This window comes from Lissotriton helveticus, chromosome 11, assembly GCF_964261635.1.
Source record: "Lissotriton helveticus chromosome 11, aLisHel1.1, whole genome shotgun sequence".
Taxonomy (NCBI): Eukaryota; Metazoa; Chordata; class Amphibia; order Caudata; family Salamandridae; genus Lissotriton; species Lissotriton helveticus.
The window spans coordinates 768,182,316-768,201,324 of record NC_136072.1 but is presented as its reverse complement, the minus strand read 5'-3'; the positions used below and the strand labels follow the sequence as shown (position 1 = coordinate 768,201,324).

General features: G+C 43.4%; 1 protein-coding gene across 1 annotated transcript in view; it reads left to right on the top strand.

Moving 5' to 3' along the window:
* The first annotated feature begins 3,196 nt into the window (after positions 1–3,196).
* Positions 3,197–19,009, top strand: part of TMEM230 (transmembrane protein 230) — a 122,504-nt gene continuing 106,691 nt past the window's right edge. Inside the window, exon 1 of the mRNA XM_078666641.1 lies at positions 3,197–3,321. The gene's annotated coding sequence lies outside the window, so the exon portion shown is untranslated. The remainder of the gene's footprint in view (positions 3,322–19,009) is intronic.

The following is a 19,009-nucleotide window of genomic DNA, read 5'->3' as shown; positions in this document are numbered from 1 at the left end:
GAATGGCTAACACTCAACCTAAAAACAAGGCATCTTGGCTGTACTTCGATACCTATTCGGAAGAAGCAATACACAAACTGCTCTGCACCTTGAAGCCCTCTAATCACATCACAAACCCGCTACCTGCTAATGCTGTAAAAGACTTCATTCCCTTGCTTCTCCCTCTCTGGACCAAAATTGTCAACAGCTCCCTGCAACAATGCCTCATTCCAGACTCCCTCAAGGTGGGGCAAGTTACGCCTATACTCAAGAAACCTACAGCTGATCCGTCTGACCTAAACAATTACCGGCCCATCACCAATATCCCCACCCTGGCCAAACTGCTGGAGAAATGTGTCCAACTCCAACCAACAAAGCACATTGACCAATTTGACCTCCTCAATCCTCATCAATCAGGCTTCCGAGCGAAACATAGCACGGAAACAGCTATGACACACATAATTGATGACGCCCTTCAAATTCTTGATCGCAATGAGTCCTGCCTCCTCATCCTTCTTGACCTCTCGTCAGCATTTGACACGGTCAAACATGAGAACTTGCTGGAGCTGCTAAGCACTAGAATGGGTCTATCGGGAACTGTTCTCAAATGGTTCTCGTCCTTCCTTCACAACCGGTCTCAGAAGTTCAAGATCGACAATGTGCTATCTACACCTGTGCCTGCAGACCTAGGTGTCCCACAAGGATCCTCCCTCTCCCCCACACTGTTCAACCTCGTCATGGAACCGCTCGCCACCTTGCTCCAAGCCTCCAATGTCCAATTCCATATGTACGCCGACGAAACACAACTTTACCTAAAGCTACAATCCCCGGAAGATATCAAACAGCTGAATTCCACGCTTATTAACACTCAATCTTGGCTGGCCGATAATCACCTCAAACTAAATGCTCTGAAAACTGAGTTCCTACTCATCTCACCCCCGGCGAAAATTTCCACCACCCAAACCTGGCTCAACAACCTAACGGCACTCAATGTCCATCCTACCATCGTGGATTCGGCGAAATCCCTAGGCATCACACTCGACGCCAAGCTCAACATGCAGCAGCACGTTAGCAAAGCCACAAAAGCAGCTAATTTCCAAATCAACAAACTGAGGAAAATTAAACCCTTCCTCCCTGCCGAAGACTTCCAAACTGCTGTACAAGCTTTAGTCATCCCTCGAATAGACTACGGAATTGTGGCCCTCAGCGGACTCCCGCTATCCACAACAGCACCCTTAAGAGCCTCCCTGAACGCTGCCGCGAGACTCATTACTGGCTCAAGAAAGCATTCGCATATATCCCCAGACTTAAAGTCTCTAAAATGGCTGCCTTTTGAAGCCAGAATACAGCTAAAAATTGCTGTTATGACACACGCGGCCGTGCACCACAATGCACCCAACTACCTCGCTCAAAAGTTGTCCATATCAGGTGGTTCGGGAACCAATAGAAGTACAAAAAATCTACTCCTGAAACCTCGTACATTCAGGAAAGAGAAAACATACAAACGCTCCTTCTCAGGAATGGCACCCAGGATCTGGAATGCGCTCCCTCCTGAAACCAGGCTTATCTCCTCCACCGCAATCTTCAAGAAAGAGGTGAAAACCATCCTTCTGGCCAAGATCTCCTGAACCTTATAGGTGCTGGATCAGAGACTCTGCTTTGCTTTGTATCACTATTCACCTTGTCCTTTGGCACTATGCTTCTACTTGAGGGGGACACTACTACGTTACTCTCTTACTACCGACCAATATATGATACACGTTGGTTTACTGATCCACTCTCCCGATGCCCCCACTTAGTGTTCTCTCTATACTAAAACATTGGTATAAGCCATCCACACACCCAAGGTGTACCTGAACACCTCTGTAGTGGGATCAATGACTTGCCGTCATATATTACTTGTTTACTTGATTGTATATTGATTTGTTTTATGTATGTTATTATTATCCTACCATGTTAGTGACTATTATACTGCTCCCATTATCTCTGTTCATTCCTACTGCCCCAAACCCTGTCTTTGTGAAGCGCTCTGATATCTGTAAGGATCTTGTTCGCGCTATATAAAACTTTGAATAAATAAATGATGGAAACGTACAGGCCTTACAGCAATCAGTTTTGTATTGCAATATAGAGTCTCACACTTGACCAAACAGTTTGATTTTGGGCAAAGTTCTCCCCTTGCCATCTGGAAACTGTTGCAAAAAAAGAAACTAACACCAGGTCAGGGTCCAGTGTAGTTCGCACTGAGTGATTGTAAATATTTTAGCAAAGTCTCATATAGATGTCACCATATGAGCACGGAAATGTGATATCAAAACCGACAGATAACCGCCACTTCCTCCACAATTACATCATGGCTACGATTAAGAAATGCCGATATAATTACCTTCCAATATATTCCAAAGTGGTTCTGCTTTACAAAACCATGAAACTCGGTCTACTTAGTCTCTATGGTCCGAACGGTCATTAACTCAAGCTGGCTAACATAACAACTTGTAATCAGAATGTCAGGCTTTGGGTCAAGCAGCCACCTACTGATTCAAGGCCTCTTCAATTCTAGTCATAAACGCCTCTTGATAAAAAATGATTTCCAAACCCTTGCATGCCAACAGAACCGATTCTAAATGGCTTTGATTTAGCTGTCTCCCACCTGAAATTGCCTTTGCTTGAAATAGGAATCGATGAGTAAAATAAATTCTCCAGGAGTCCCTTTTCAATTATCTCCCGTTTCTCTGGTCTAAAACATTGACATGTATGTAAATCTCTCTTTTGCATTACATCAATGTGTGCTACAGGTCTGTGTGCCAATCTATACAAATGGGACTGTGGGTCCGGAAGCCTCAAGCTGCTGCCGCTGCTCGCACCAAGCACCGCCCCTTCTTCCTCCCTCCAGAACCGTGGAGGGCGGCTACAACACTTGCCCGGGCCACAGTCACCTGTTGTCACCGCCCGGGTACAATTTTACTGTTAGGGTGGCACCGGTCTCTCGCTCGTTGCTGTTTCGTGCCCGAAAACTGCTGTAAGTCATTACCCCGGGCAGTATTTACACAACACCGTAGGCTGGCACATTCGGAACCCACGGCCAATCAGCGCTTCGAAATCCTTGCGACGTACTAAGATTGACTGGCGAGTTTGCGATAAATGATCCAATCGTCGGTAGTCTTCCACATTATGATCCCGTCCTCTTCTTGAATACTCCCACAATACATTCAGTAAAGGGATTGGCTCTCATGCAAACCGGAAGTACTGCACTTCATGATAGATGTTATAAATAGCAAGATCTGTAACGGACAGTGGACTTTTGGGCTGCGTTTACAGACTGGCCATTTACAGACTGTCCATGTAAGTATCGCAAATGAGTTACGGATTAATTGCCATTGGGCCTATGGTCTGTCAGGCCATATGTATTCTGTATATCTACCTTTTTTTATTTTACATTACCGCCCAATTAATGTGTTTCAAGTACAAATGTAGAGCCCTTCTACTTTACGGAACTGTTCTTGGATTATAAAATTGCTTTAATTGGGGGTTATTGAGATCGATGCGTGTGAACAACATTTCAGGGTATTTTACTTGTAAGAACTTAGGTTGTTAGTACACTGGGAGAAAATATTCGAATGTAGTCGTTGATCACAGGTTTAATTCATGTTAGAGCTATGTATGTAGCATGCAGCTCTCAGGTTACTAGCCCATGCACATAGGTTGAGCAATGCTTGCGTTGCCGAGATCCTTGAATACCTGCAGGTCTATTGAACATTTTCGTTATTTTGTGGGTGATTAGATGAGTTTGGTTGGCTAGTAATAAACATTTATTGTTAAATGCAAAAAATAAAATGTGTGCTATATAAATGCTTGCTATTCTTGAAAAGGCTAATAGATATAATTGACTTTCTAAGTCCAGGAGCATAAATAGACTTGACCTATGTTACATAGAAAGTAAAAAAAACGTTGACTTCTCAGTTTATCTCTTGGTATCTTGTGATTTGGCATACTACATGTGCATTTGTTTCCCTCATGGATCGCTAAGTGACCACCTGATGTGAGTGCCCCCAGCTGCCTCTCTCTTACCTTCAACCCAGGCCACTGGAATTACTGTTTTTACTGTAATGATTTTAATTAATTGAACAGTTAATACAATTAAACACTGGAATTATGCAGGAAGAGAAAGCGAAATTATGCTGCAAGTATGAGTAAATTATGTGGCAGGAAAAGCCAAATTATGCAGCACGTTTTGTGACACTTACCTCATTCGTTTGTCTTTTTTAAACTTGTTAGTACTAGTTTAACACCCAACTATAGCAATCAGCTACAGAAAGGGGACCAGTCCATGTTTTGGAAAGTGCCATCCACTGCAAGGTAACGTGTTGCAATGCTTTTAGTAACCGTTGAACTGTTTGAACTAGAAATATAATTTGTTTTTTGTTAAAATCTGCAGATTATGCAAATGATAGTTTATATGGCAATATCAGCAAATTTATAATAATGCGAAACTCGCTGCAGTCGCATAACTCCAGTGGCCCTGCTTCATTACCTGCTTTCAGCTTGGGCACGGACCAGACAGCAGGTTTTACTCATTCACTGTGCAGTGAGAGATTTGCTGCTGGCCCCTGAAGGATAGGGGACTAACAGCTCCCGTATCCCCTTTAGCCTTCTGCTCCACTTGGCCGTACACGCTATATAAGCACAGGAGCTTTACACACCTTCTACACCAGAGGAGCTGAAAAGGGAAGAAAAGGACAATGAAGTGTCCTCCATTCATATGAAACTAAAAAACCCAAAAAAGGCCCATTTTCCAACACTCTGCAAAGATGAATGTGTTGGAGAATGGAGCTTTTTTGGTATTGGCTTTACGGATTGCTCCAGGATATTGTGGCATAGATTAAGACATTTTGCAACATAAAAAATGAAACTACACAGCACACAATGGCACTTTTTGCACCATTATTGCTGCACTTTATCGTGCTCGTTATCATACGGTTTCAGCTTTAAAAACAATGGAAACTGTTTCCTCAGAGTCATTTTTAAAGTATCTGAATGTGTCATATTTTAAATAATCATATTTAAACTATCTGGTTGTGTTTTTTTGCTATATATTCCTTTGTGGTAACAATTTTGAGCATAGATTAAACCAAGCACAATAGTACAGGGTGGTCAGTGGTCCTGTTTTCTGTGTGATTGCCCTGACTTGGCTCTGGGCAACGGGACAGACAACCCCATCTGCTGTAGGACACAATGTCCCAACATTTGCCAATAAGCGCAGAAGGACATAGGAGCAGGAGGTTACAATGTATGGGGCGTACAGGCATAACACTGGGAGGTTGTCTCTGTTAAGCAGCCTGTCAGGCAGTGGCGGCTGCGCTGTTAAGGCGGAGGAGTGTTGCCCCACTGCTTTTAAGCAGTGTAACAAAGAAAAATTAAAATGATAACTGAACATTATTATTATTTTATTTGTTCCTGTGGCGGGCGGGGCTGTTTAAATGAAAGAGCAGGGCAGAGGAGGAGTGGTTTGTGCACTTTCCCTGTTCTCCACACAGGCTGCATTGCAACCTGCGTGGAGACCATTCCCTGGCTCCCCATTCCTGGCGGAGCTACGAACCACGACGCTCAGACCAATCACAATGCTGTATTACAGCGTTGTGATTGGTCAGGGGAGCCTGGGTTTTTACTGGTTCCCAAGTCCTGACAGAGGAGAGATGCGGCAACGATTAGGTACGTTTTTTCCCCCTTTTTAATTTTTAGGTCTCGCCTGTCAATGCGCATGCGCATTGAGCATAGCGAGACTATAGGGGCTTAAACAGACTTGAACTAGACTGGCGATTTGATGCAGTGCATGTGCGCTTTTAGCTCAATGCGCAAGCGCAATGAGTTAAAATGCACGTGCACAGCATCAAATCGCCAGTCTTCGCCATCTGTTCCCCCTCCCCAGCCGCCAGCACCTCCCCTCTCTCACACGGCCGCCAGGCCGTGTTATTTTGCTCGCATTTCACACGTGTTATTTTGCTCGCATTTCTCCTCCCCCTCCCCAGCCGCCAGCACCTCCCCTCTCTCTCACGGCCGCCAGGCCGTGTCATTTTTTCAGCCTGCCCTTTTTTTTTTTAACTTGTTAAACCATGCGTGACTCGTTTCATTTTGCGGCCGCTTTGCCTCCCACTCCCTCGCATCCCGCCCCCCCCCACCAGGCTCACGCTTCTCCAGCCTTCCTGCTTTGGCTTTCTCTGGGCTGAGCTCTCGTGCTTTCAGAAGAGCTTCATCCTCTCCGCATATCAGAACGTTTTTAAAAATCAAATCATGGCGAGTTTAAGGCGTTACGTCTTTCGCTCTCCTTCTCATGTTTTCTCATCCTTCTTTGCTGCACTCTGAACCCCCACCTCTTTGTTTTTCTTTCTTTTTATCTTGACCTCTGTATCTTTCTTCTATTTTCTCCCTGTCTGTTTCTGCTTCTCATTTCCTTTCTTTATGCTGGCTCTGCATCTGTCTCCTGTGCCCATCTGTTTTGAGTGGCAGATCTCTTCAGCCAGCGGGCCAATCCCAGTGGATTGTGTGACCAGCGACACCTCAGTGCCCTGCTACATGAAGGCATCCAGAAGCATTGCTGCGTGTGTGAGAGAGGGAGGGGTCCGTTAATGAAGAGGCGTTTGCTCTATATTGTGCGACTTGGAGCAGTATAGCACACTACCCGTTGTTATATGAAGTTTGCGAACACGACCCTGCGCATTGCATTTCATAATCATGAAAGTAAAATAATTATTTTATGGAATCGTGGGCAGCCGTCTACCCCTCCCCTCCTCCACCCTGCCCCGGCTCGCATTTCTCCTCCCCTCCCCAGCACCTCCCCTTTCTCTCACGGCCGCCAGGCCGTGTTATTTTTTCAGCCTCCCCTTTTTTTCAGCCCCTGTTGTGCCGCCCGACTTGTTTCTGTTTGTTTTCGCACCTCCCCTCTCTCTCACGGCCGCCAGGCCGTGTCTCCCTTTATTTCGAATTACCTGATAACAACGTTCATTTTCTTTCTTTTTAGCATCACATGGCAGTCTGAAAATAGAATTCTTAATCAGTGTTGCATTCCAAATGCTATAGGTGTCACATTCGCGAAAGTTATAACTATTGGCATTGTAAATGACAAAGCTATCAATTTAGCTATTTTAAAAACCAACAAATAAATAAAATATTTGTCATTTACAAGACCAATAGCTCCAACTTTTCTAATGCGAGACCTATTGCATTTCCAATGCTTGTTTTTTTAACAGGCCTACTACTGTAGCTTCTTGGTGCAATTTGAAAACTGCAAATTGAACCGGTCAATCCATCTTTCCAGGCCTAAAACCTATTTTTAAATATTAGTAAGTCATCCACTAAGTACGCCTTAATGCCCAATAAGGCATGGATCATGGTATTTAAAAGTAGGGCATGGACATGATTAATGTAAAACATCTCTTTACAGTGACATTGCCCAAAAATATATTTTCACTGTAGCAGGCCTATTCCTCAGGAAAGCATTGGGATATAATAATTAATTTAAATAATGTTATATGTGCTAAGAAACAGCTACAAAGTTCATTCTAGGGACTTTAAAAAATATTTCTTACAATCCCACTTCATTGCTAAAGTTGGATTTGTACTAAGTATTTTACAAAAGGTCTTTTTCTAAAAGTCACCTTTATCTGCCTAAAGCCTTTAGAAGCCCTTTTGCAAGACCCTACAACTGTCACCCAAGAGCTGAATAGCTCGTTGATGAGGTGTGAACTTGCTCCCAGAGCAGAAATAAAGACCTTGGGTGTGAGGAAGTGTTCTGTTCCTCTAACAGGATGATTTCTAGTCTATGTCCAGGAACTTAAATAACTTCAAAGTAGCCTATTCTGTCACAGGAAGATGTAGCTAACACCAGACTCTACCCCATCACTTGCCCACCTAGTCAGCCACACACCAATTCCAGTGGGAGAGGAGCTGCCTTTAGACCCGGTTTTGAGTGACCACATAGGATGGGTTGCTCATTTCCCTCTCCACATCTGGGTTCAGAAGCTATGCACAGGGGGAGAAAGGTTCTGCCATGTTGGATTTAGGTACAGGGGCACTGTCGGATTGTTTGCAATATGGCCTACAGGAACTGCTAAACAGGTGGGTAATGTTACAACTTTTTCCCTGTGGGTTAGGAAGGAGCCAGGAGACACCCCACCAGGCATCCATTTGGCACCCCTGACCACCCTCTTCAGAATACTGCTGGACTGGTGTAAGTCAGAAGGACTGCTCCTTCTGTGGAGACGTGAGGAGACCAGAAAGACTGGACATGCTTCCACTTATATCCAAAACAAAGAAGTGGTTTCCCAGGGCCGGGTGGCTGGCGTCCTGATAAGCTACAAGGACACAACCAGTTCCATGAACCCCTTCTCCTGAAGCTCCCTGCTGACCAGTTCTAACTGAACCAGCCCTAGACCCTGCTGTTGGCTTCTTCTGTATTGAGTCTTGACCGCCACATGTTGTTCCTGGGGTCCTTGACTGTGTCAAAGTGTACTGCTTAAAACATTCTGAGAAACCTTACATGCTTATAAACTTTTTAGCTGCAAAGGTCTCCGGAGAATCGGTACAAACCTACCAAGTCAATCCGATTGCGGGCCAAAAATTCAATTTGCTCACACTCTGAGCTTTTCTGCAGCAACAAATACGTTTCAGCAGGAAGGCGCGGAAATGCTATCCATACGCGTGGAGCCCGGATCGGCTTCAGCTTTCATCCTTGCTCTGCTGGAGGAATCCAAAATTCAAAAAGGAGACTACGTGCAAAGATAGGCATCTTCACAGGGCGAATGCGCCGAAAGTAACGTGCCAGTGAAAAAACATCATTTGACACACATTTTGAATTTCATCCGCTCAGAGCTTTCCCGCCAAAAGTCAACAGCTTCTCTGGGACCCCGTCCAATGTCTGACTGGCTTTGTGTGCCCTTTTTTGGCCACTCACTGCTGTAATGCCCCGCTGGGGATTTTGGACTACTGTTTCAAGGGCCAAGTCAGAAGGTAAAACAACTGACTGGAACAAACCTGGTTTTATTGCCTGACCCATGCTCCATCATGGTCAGACAGAAATTGTATCAAGGTACAAGCCGAGCACAACCAGTTGACCGTGATTGGTGCGTAACAAATTTTGGCACTATTTTTATTTAAACTTTTTAAAAATTCATATCTCCAGTTACCCATATTGGATTTTTTTGTAATTTTGGTATCATTTTGTTGATTAAATGAATCTCAATTTTTATAAATTGTGCTACGATTTTTTTCTATTGTTTTTGTATTTTTGACTTTTTCACTGTTTTAGAACTTGTAAGTGATTTACACGTTTTCTTTAGTTAAGCCTGTCTGCTCTGTGCCACAAGTACCATAGGTTGAATTCGGATTTATATTACTGAAACCTTTACTGGGCCCAGCAACAGAAATAGTGGCATAATTACTATTGGTGGACTACCACTCACCCCAACTAATAATCCACTTGCTCGCATGGCAAATATTGCAGACATTGCAAATAATAATAATAATATCCACATTTGTAAAGCGCACAATCACCCGTTAGGGTCTCTAGGCGCTGGGGGCCGTCGGGAAGATCAAGCAAGCTATTGCCCAGAGTCACATGGTGCTGGGCTAATCTGCCGCCGGTGCCGGGGATCGAACCGTGATCCCCAGATTCCTGAGTCTGTCGCCCTGGCCGCGGCGCCACACCTCTTCCCATTGCACTACTTGATTATAGAGTCAGTTAACCAAGTGACATCTTAAAGATTTTTGGGGCCTCAGCAATATATATCTTTGTGACCCCTTTTTAGGAACAACTTTAACGTTTTTACCCCTTTTCGGGTCATTAAAGCGCTAGTGATGCCGAACAATATTCAGTTATATGTTAGACCTTCAGAAACAGGAACACAGAAATGCAACTGAAAGCTCAAAGTGCCTGCTGTCATCCAGCCACATAGTACCAGAAAGAATGGTTGAACAAGCATAGATGAGACCATTTCTATTTGAGATTTGATCTAGATTTGTTTTAGTAGCAATACCAGCAATTCAGTGTCTAACCAGGGTGCTACTTCCATTGTTGGAAAAACATGCTATGGGTTACTTGTTTGATGTTTGGTGTATTAGTGCATAATTTTAAAATAAGACATGACACATAATGATTAAAATGTTAGCATTCGTGCGAATGTGTAATTTCTTATATACTGGATTTCTTGCTGCAGCATTGAAAATTAAAGCACTGTTCTGAGCAGTTTCACCATTCTGTTGGTAAAAATCAAAGAACTTACTCCTAATTTTGCTTTTCCTCTCTTGGCCCACTTCTTCTATTTATATGTGTGACTTCTCTGGCTACATGGGTACATGTGACCCTGCTGGGTAAGATAAGCTGGATGGTTTAGGATATAGGAGATTGACTGAGAGATATACAGAACAGTGTAGGGAGAGATGAGCAGTAGCCGGAGTGATCGAGATGATGTTTAAAGATATATGAGGTAGGGAGAGAAGTTAATAAAGAAATGTGAGATAGCCAGAAGAAAGGATAAAGAGCTACAAAGAGGATCATTTTAGAGTGCAGTAGAGAAAGATAGAGAAAGGGAGAAGGAAATGCAGAGAGTCAGTGGAGTACAATGATGTGAGGAGTGTTCAGGAGTGAGAAAGATAATGTAGAAACAGAGGTGAATGTGAGAGAGGTAAGGGCAGTGAAAGGTATGTAGACTTAGAGACTTGGGGGGAAAAAACAAAAAGATGCAAGGTATAGCCAAAACGAGAAAAGATATATAAAAATGGGTCAGGCATTAACTGTACTGGAGAAGAGAGTATGATAGAGAGATGGGTGAAGGGTAGAAAGAGGAACTTGGTGGTGATAAGAGGAAGTTAAGAGACATACGTGGCACAGAGAAAGTGGCGTGGAGTTTACAGAGGTAGAGAGTTGTGAGAGGAAGAAATGGTTTGGTAGTGAGATCTATATAGAAAGAGGGTGAGAGAGATAGTTGAGGTTAGAAGGGGGTGAGCTGAAATGGAGATGTAGATCCTTGGGAAGAAGTATTTGCGAGAGAGAGAGAGAGATAGTGAGAGGGAGAGGGAAAGGGATTGATGATAGAGTAAAAGTAGTAGAGAAATAGAGGTAGGCAGGAAGGAGTAAGATGTTTAGAGCCTCACATACTAAGAATTGATTAGCAAAAAAAGGTTGCAAATTGTGCATTGACTTTTTTAAACTCAATTAAGATTTTGCAAAATGACCTATTTACTGGTAGTTCAGTTCACAAAATACTAAATTGCAGGATGTTGCAAAATTGCCTGCCTGATTAATTTTTTTTAGGTAGGTCGTAATTGCAACCACTGCCGTTGGGCACATTCACAAGGATGGTGTCTGTAAGGGACATCAAACCACCTTGTCTGTGAGTGTGTTGAAATAAAGACCACTTTAAAAACAAATGCAGCCTATTGCCTTTAAAAAAAAAATAAGACGGTTTAAAAAAATTACGTTTTCTTTTTTCAAAAAGTTACATAGTGTTGGCAATGGAAACTTTTGATCGGATGACATGTTTCGTGCCTGTAGAGCCCCTAACGGGTCTAGTGGCACTTCTTCAGGACCATATGTGAAGTTGTGCAGTTAGTATGCACTACCATGGGGCTGGTTCGATCGATTTTTAGTAAAATAGCCAGACCCGGTAGAGGACCCCAGTTGGAGTTGTCCTGTGGTGTGTAAGACCTAGAGGAAATGGTGGGAAGACAATGTTATTATTTTATTTTTATCGTCTCCCTCATCATTTCCTCTAGGTCTTTCACACCCTAGGACAACTCCAAGTGGGGTCCGCTACCGGGTCTGGCTACCTTACTAAAAATTGATCGAACAAATGCGTAAGTAGGCATCAAATGTGCAGTCAGATTATAGATCCCCCACCTCAGGAATTTCCAGGTTGTTGGGGAATACAGGTTTGCAAGACCATATGAGTGAGCTAGTGGTTTTTGTGGGCTAGCTACAGGTGGTATTGTATCCCTTACTTAACTGACTTAACCATCACAGTGCGGTGAGCGTCAACGGATCATCCATAGTCCTAGAAAACGTTTATGATGAAAATACCACAAATATTTTCTTCAAAATCAAGTTTGGTATGCTAAGGAAATGCTCTCCTTGTGTCCCGTGTAAAAAATGTTTTTATTTTTATTTTGCTGAGATGCACACCATGCTGTGCTTGGTGATGCCACAGCTAAATAAAATTACGAGCAGACTGCGCTAATGGCACGGTTTTCTTTCACTTTTGATCAGTGCCAGGGAGGGCCCCTATCAACATGGGAGAGGCAGCGCTGGAAATGAGACAGGGGGACTGTGCCTTGGTTTCCCCATCCCCCTGTGCAATAGTCTTTCTGGCACCCAGGGGTGGAAATGGGCATCTGCAACAGGAATGGATTAAACAAGGGACCATGCAAAGTCAATATCGTGTCCACATCGTCCATGGTTTGGTCAATTTTGGGATCCTTCCTGTCACGGGTATTAGGGCCAACCACATAAGTATGGTACCGGTTTTAACAGGAGAAGCATGAGAACAGTGAGTGGTAGAAATTTTGGGGATCTCTGCAGATTTCAGAACCTTCCCCAACGGAAATGTTCAAATGTGTGATTTTAAGCAGAGTAAGGTTTTCGGGACATTGTGGTCAAGAAAATGTTGTGGAATCGACGCAAGACATCCATGGGTATCAAGTTTTCATAAATGTCTGAGTTTCGTCGATTTACCTGGGTGGCAGCTGAACCCAGGCCGAAATTGCACAGCTACCCACATTGCTAAAATGAGTTGTTTTTCATGCCAAAACAATGATGTCTCCATGTTGTGTCTTGGGGCCTTTCCTGTCACAGGCAATAGGCCCACCCATTAAAGTGGGGTATTGTTTTTATTAGGAAAAGTGTGTGAACACAGAATAGAATAACATCTTTTATCACCAATTGAGTTTTGCTCCTTTTTAAGCCAGGATGCAAGGAAAAATACACTTTGCAGAAGGCTCTGAATCACATATGATAGTATTGTTAGCCCTAAAATTGGAGGTATACAAATAACCAATATTCCTAAACTCAGTATCTTGAGCACATTTAAAAAATACCCTTTTTTCATTCATTATAAGCTGCAGCTCAGTTGTTGGCTCTGGGTTTTGCTTGTTTTTTTACCAACCGCAAACATTCTATATCCATGCAACCACTAGTGTCTTACTTACGTAATGGTAAATCGCCCATCAGTGCAAAAAATAGCAGATGAAAACATTGTCGCCAAATGTTATTTTTTCCTACTTAATTTCATTATTGTTTTTATTTAGAATTTTGTGAAACCGTGAGTAATCTAAACAAATGGAACCTTGCTGAATTTGGAATTTTGTCTAGTTTTCAGAAACGTGTAGCTTTCCCAGTTAACTGATGGGTATCACACCTATTTCCACCACAGACTAGTAGGCAATTAGGTTTAAACCACAAAAAAAGGAAAAAAGAAACTATCAGATAGAAAGATGCAAAAACTGTACTTACAAATTGTTTTTTTTTTTCTTCAACTCTGATTGTACCTGAAAGCTGGGAAGATGGTGATCTTGCCACAGCAAACCTTTTTGTTGATGCCATTTTTAGAGAAAAAACACCCATGCATTTTCTTGCACAGCACAGATTATTCATTTCTCCAACAAAAACAAACATTTGTTTTATTCCGACTATTTTCTCAGTTCCCTCCAATTTAATCCACACACCCTAGGCACCTTTAAAATCCTTAAGGTGTGGAAGGTGGAAAAAGGATGCAAATTTGGCCTGGATTTCTGATATGGATAAAAGTTATGAAGGCATAAGCTCGAAGTGTCCCAAAACATAAAACAAGCACTGGCAAACCTAGTAGATCTCGCCTATGCAAGATTCATTCGCATTACCTATATGTTTTAGCAATGTTGTTCACCAGCGTGGCTACTGTTTAGCATGGCTAAAAGTTGTTGGTGTAAAGTAGAGTGCATGGAGTGGATTGAAGTGGATTGTTATGGAGTGGTGCAGAGTCGTGGAGTGACATAGAGTTCAGTGAGTGTCATGGAGGGAGTAGAGTGTCAGAGTAGAGTGTTGTGGAGTGTCGTAGAGCAGAGTGGAGTGGCATAGAAGGTGTTGTGCAGAGTGGATTAGAGTGTTGTAGAGTGGCGTAGAGCAGAACAGATTGTCGTAGAGTGGAGTAGCCAATTAGAGTGGAATGGCGTAGAGTGTTGTGGAGTAGAATGACGTAGAGTGGAGTAGTGGACTGGAGTAAAGTGGAATAGTGTGTCATAGAATAGAGTGGAGTAAAGTGGCAAGGAGTGGCAAAGAGGGAGTTGCAGAGAGTGGAGTAGTGGTGTGTGTAGTAGAGTTTAATGGAGTAGAGCAGTGTTTCCCAAACTGTGGTCCGCGGACCCCCAGGGGTCCGTGACACTTCCCAGGGGGTCCGTAGGCAACAGTTTTAAAAGCACAGAAACGTTTGTTGTATAATTAGCAGCTTTCCAGCAACAATAAAAGTGTCAAGAGAATGGCAGTGATTAATGTACCTTCTGGAGAGCGAGGAGAGTTTTGTTCAATGGCAGCTTTGATTTAACTAATGTAGCAGAGGGTTAATGTGCCTACTGCAAAGAACGTGTAACATGCATCTTAAAAAGCAGTATTTTATGTGCCAAAGTTTGTGGTTACTGCTTTTGTCACAGAGATTCTTTTGTGCACTTCATCAGTGACAATCGTAATCTAGCAGAGGGACCTATAAACTGTCATCAAAGAGCTTCTTGCAAACTGCATGGTACCAGTTAGTAACTTATGTTTTGTCCCAGTTATTCATTATCCTGATGCTGCTAAAAAGATATATTTGGGTGGAAATACATTTTTAATGTTAAAGTCAATGCTAGCCACTGTGTTATGTTCTGAATCCTGAGTTTGTGCTTTTCCAGACCAAGCACTCTTTAAACATTTTATATACACACACTGATTTACATGTATGATTCAAAGTCTCTATATGTGTGTGGTGTAAAGTGCTCTGACATCCTACAATGGTATGAGAGATGCTATAAAACAGATGAAATACATGTGACAGAGGGGCTATTACTTCAATATAAAATACTAAGGGCCAGATGTACGATCTGTTTTTATATGCGCGAACGGGTTCGCGAACCCGTTTGCGCATGCAAAAACCTATTGGGCCATGTACATAGCCTATTTCGCGAGTCGCAATTTGTTTGCGACTCTCTAAATAGGTTTTGCAACTTGCTATTTGGAAGGGGCATTCCCTTCCAAATAGCGAGTCTCAAAATCATGTACAAATGTTTTGCGGTCGCAAAACAGTCACAATTACCACCTACTTCAAGTAGATGGAAATGCATTCGCAAATGGGAATGGGTCCCCAAGGGACCCCTTCCCCTTTGCAAATGCATGCAAAATTATTTTTTAAGGGCAGGCAGTGGTCCCAGAGACCCTCTGCCTGTCCTTAGAAAATGAAACAAAAACGTTTCATTTTCCTTTTCTTTTTAATGCATGGTAAACAGGCTGCATTAAAAAAAAACTGCTTTATTTAAAAGCAGTCCGAGACATGGTGGCCTGCAGAGCTCAGCAGGCCACCATCGTTGGGAGGGATGGCATTCCCAATGGGCTCGCAAATTGCGAGAGGCTCATTAATATTAATGAACCTCACAATTTGCGACCCCATTGGGAATCCCAAACAGTGTTAAACACACTGTTGTACATTTCATTTAGCAACTCGCAATTTGCCACTCGCAATGTGTCGCCAATTGCGAGGCGCTAAAAGAAATGGTCGTACATCTGGCCCCAAAATCCTTAGTACTTTGAGTATTTGTTTTGTGTGCACACGTTTGTTTTTTTTCGAATTATTGTTTTAATGTTTGAAATTTAACTCATACAAATTGCTTGGGGGTCCCCGGCTTCTAGTGGTGACTCAATGGGGTCCTCAGGAGTCAAAAGTTTGGGAACCACTGGAGTAGAGCATCACATAGAGTATCGTGGAGTGGAGTGTTGTACAGTGGTCTAGAATGAAGTGACATAAAGTATAGCGGTGCAAAGTAGATTGGCATAGACTGCAGTGACGTAGAGTACATTGGTTTTGAGTAACATGGCGTACGGTGCCGTGACATAGGGTACTATGGCGTAGAGTGCAGTTGCGCAGGGTGGAGTGCCACAGTGTACAGTGGCATGGAGTGAAGTTGTGTAAAGTAGATTGTTTCAGAGTAGAGTGAGGTAGAGTCTAGTGGCATGGAGTTGAGTGCAGTGGCATAGTGCGGTGGTGCAGCCTTTAGTGTTGTAGAGCGCAGTGGTGTAGAGAACAGTGGCATATAGTACAGTGGTGCAGAGTAGGATAAAGTAGCATTCTGTGCCATAGAGCGCAATGGTGCAGGGTGGCCTAGAGTAGAGTGTTGTTTAGTGGCATAGAATGCAATAGTGCAGAGTAGTTGGTAAAAGAATATATTAAAAAAATGTAAATCCGTATTTGTAAAGAACGAACTACGCACCCTTACGGGTCTCAAGGCGCTGGGGGCCGTTATGGAAATTAAGTGAGCTATTGCCCAGAGTCACATGGTGCTGAGCTGAGCTGCTGCCGGAGCTGGGGATCGAACCATGAACCCTGTGCTCCGAAGTCAGCTGCCCTAGCCGCTGCACCACACCTCTCCACTCTCCTCTCCAGTTGGTGTTGAGTGCAGTGGCATAGAGTGCATCGGATGTGAGTAAAGTAGCGTAGAGTGCAGTGGTATAGAGTAGAGTGGTGCAGAGTAGACTGGCGTAGAGTGGTGCAGAGTGGAGGGGTATAGAGTAGTAGCTTGGAGTGGTACAGAGTAGAATGCAGTGTTGCAGAGTAGAATGGAGTGGCGTAGAGTAGAGTGGGGACGAGTAGACTTGAGTTGTGTAGAGTGCAGTGGTGCATAGTAGAAAGGAGTAGAGTGTATTGGCGTAGAGTGGTGTAGGGTAAGAGGTGTACAGTGCAGTGTCATAGAGTGCTGTAGTGCACAGTAAATTACAGTGGCGTCGAGTGGTGTAGATTGCAGTGACCCAGTGTGGAGTGGGGTAAAGTGGAGTATGCATGGTGTAGTAGGGCACTGCTATTACAGACAATATACCTTCAATTAAAAGTGCCATTACATTTGCCCAGGCTTACAGTTTTACTGATGAAACTATAGAGCACACTCCCAGGGTAAACAGGCTTTACTCCGAAGTTTTTACTTCATATAACATTTACCACATATTTGTTTACATCATAAAGACTGTTGTCATGCAAGTTTTTACAACGTGAAACTTTACCACGCATTTGAAGAGTAGGTGGCAGTGTTTCTTAATGTGACACGCTTTATATAATTTTACGGGTAATTAAACAAGCATTTGCAGTGCAATAGGTCTCGCATTAACGCAAGTTTCAGCTATTGGCATTGTAAATTACAATGCCTTTTATTTATGTTTTAGTTTTCAAAACATAAATAAAAGGTCTTGTCATTTACAATGCTAATAGCTTAAACTCTCACAAAAGCGAGACCTATTGCATTGCAAATGCTTGTTGAAATACTGTGTGTATGTATGCTGGTGTCACTGTTCGTGCGAATGTGTAGTGGGGTTATGTGGAAGTGGCAAGCTTGCAAGTCTTGGGGGACTGACACTACCATCAGTCCTGGCTTTATCACTATCACTTTCCAAACTGATCTGTTTAAAATTGCTTCTAATGCATTATATAACACAAAAAAAGCGAACGTCTGACATTTACTTTATTTCCTGGCAATAGCCGTTTTGTTCTATTTGTTTAAAAAGCGTCACTTCTTGTGTTACAAAAAATGTATTCAGTCACATAACCACAACACAACATGGAAATGCAACACATACTCAAACGGAAATCCTGGTAGCTATGGAAATGGTTCTTTAATGTCATTGTTTAGGAAGACTAGAGGCCATTCGGAGACACCCAGGTGGCCTTTAACATACGAAGAGTTAGCGTCTTGCACTGTGAGCCCCAGCATCTCTCTTCTCCAATCCCTCCTACAGCTGCGGCACAGTAAAGGGGTGGCGCGTGCGAGCCTCCGCCCGGAGCGGCGCGCGCCAGTCTGGCTTTCCCCAGGAAAGGCACCCAAATCCGGTGCACGCGCAGCCTGTCGTGGAGCTGTGCCAGGCCAGAGGAGACCCGGGAAGCAGCGAGGATGCCCGGGAGTGGGAGGTGAGCTTTCTCTGACCGCGGGAAGCGCGCACCCTTGTAAGACACCCATTGCTGTATCTGACTAGCTAGTGGTCGTTACTTCTAGGATCAGTATGCAGGAAACAGAAAGCACTGGCTAAGCCGTGCATAGGCGCGCGAAAGCCACATACGCGCGCTGTGCCTCACAGAATGCCAGAAACGCCCAGAGCAAAATAGACGGCTTTGCAGGGCAGGACACAGGGAGGGACAGGAGATGTGCACGCATACACATGACCCGTATGCGTGCACATCTCCTGTCCGTACGTGTGCACCTCTCCTGTCTCCCTTCGCAAGAAGAACCGACGACAATAGATCTCGCCAAGGCGAGTAGCGCATGTGCTGCATTGCTAGGCGAGACCTAAAAAGGGCTCCCTCCAAAAATATAACCTTTTAAAATAGCACCAAACCTGTACACAACAAAAGTAATTTGTTAAAATATATATATATTTAAATAATGTATTAAAAATTCATGTATAATTTGTTAACAGTTTGCGGCAGTGTTTGACGGTGACAGGATTTTTCAGTAACAATAAGTGTAGTAAAAGTATGCGTGTTAGTGGAATGCATGGTGGAGGTGTTTCAAATTTGAGTAAATGCAGATTCATGGTAGTGGTATGAATTGTAAAATCTGCGATGCAAAAACGTGTTGCGAAGGAAGGCGTGGTAATGTCATACCACTCACCCCCAGTAGCCTGCACCATTGTCACATAAATCCTCTCACTTTGAATTCGGAGAAAGAAAAGTAAACATCAAGCTTCCTTGGAAGACAGAGCCTGACATTTGACCAATATCTTTGAATGCACAGCAAATGTGACAAAATAAGAGCAAGATTTAAAGGCCTGTTTATAGTGAGT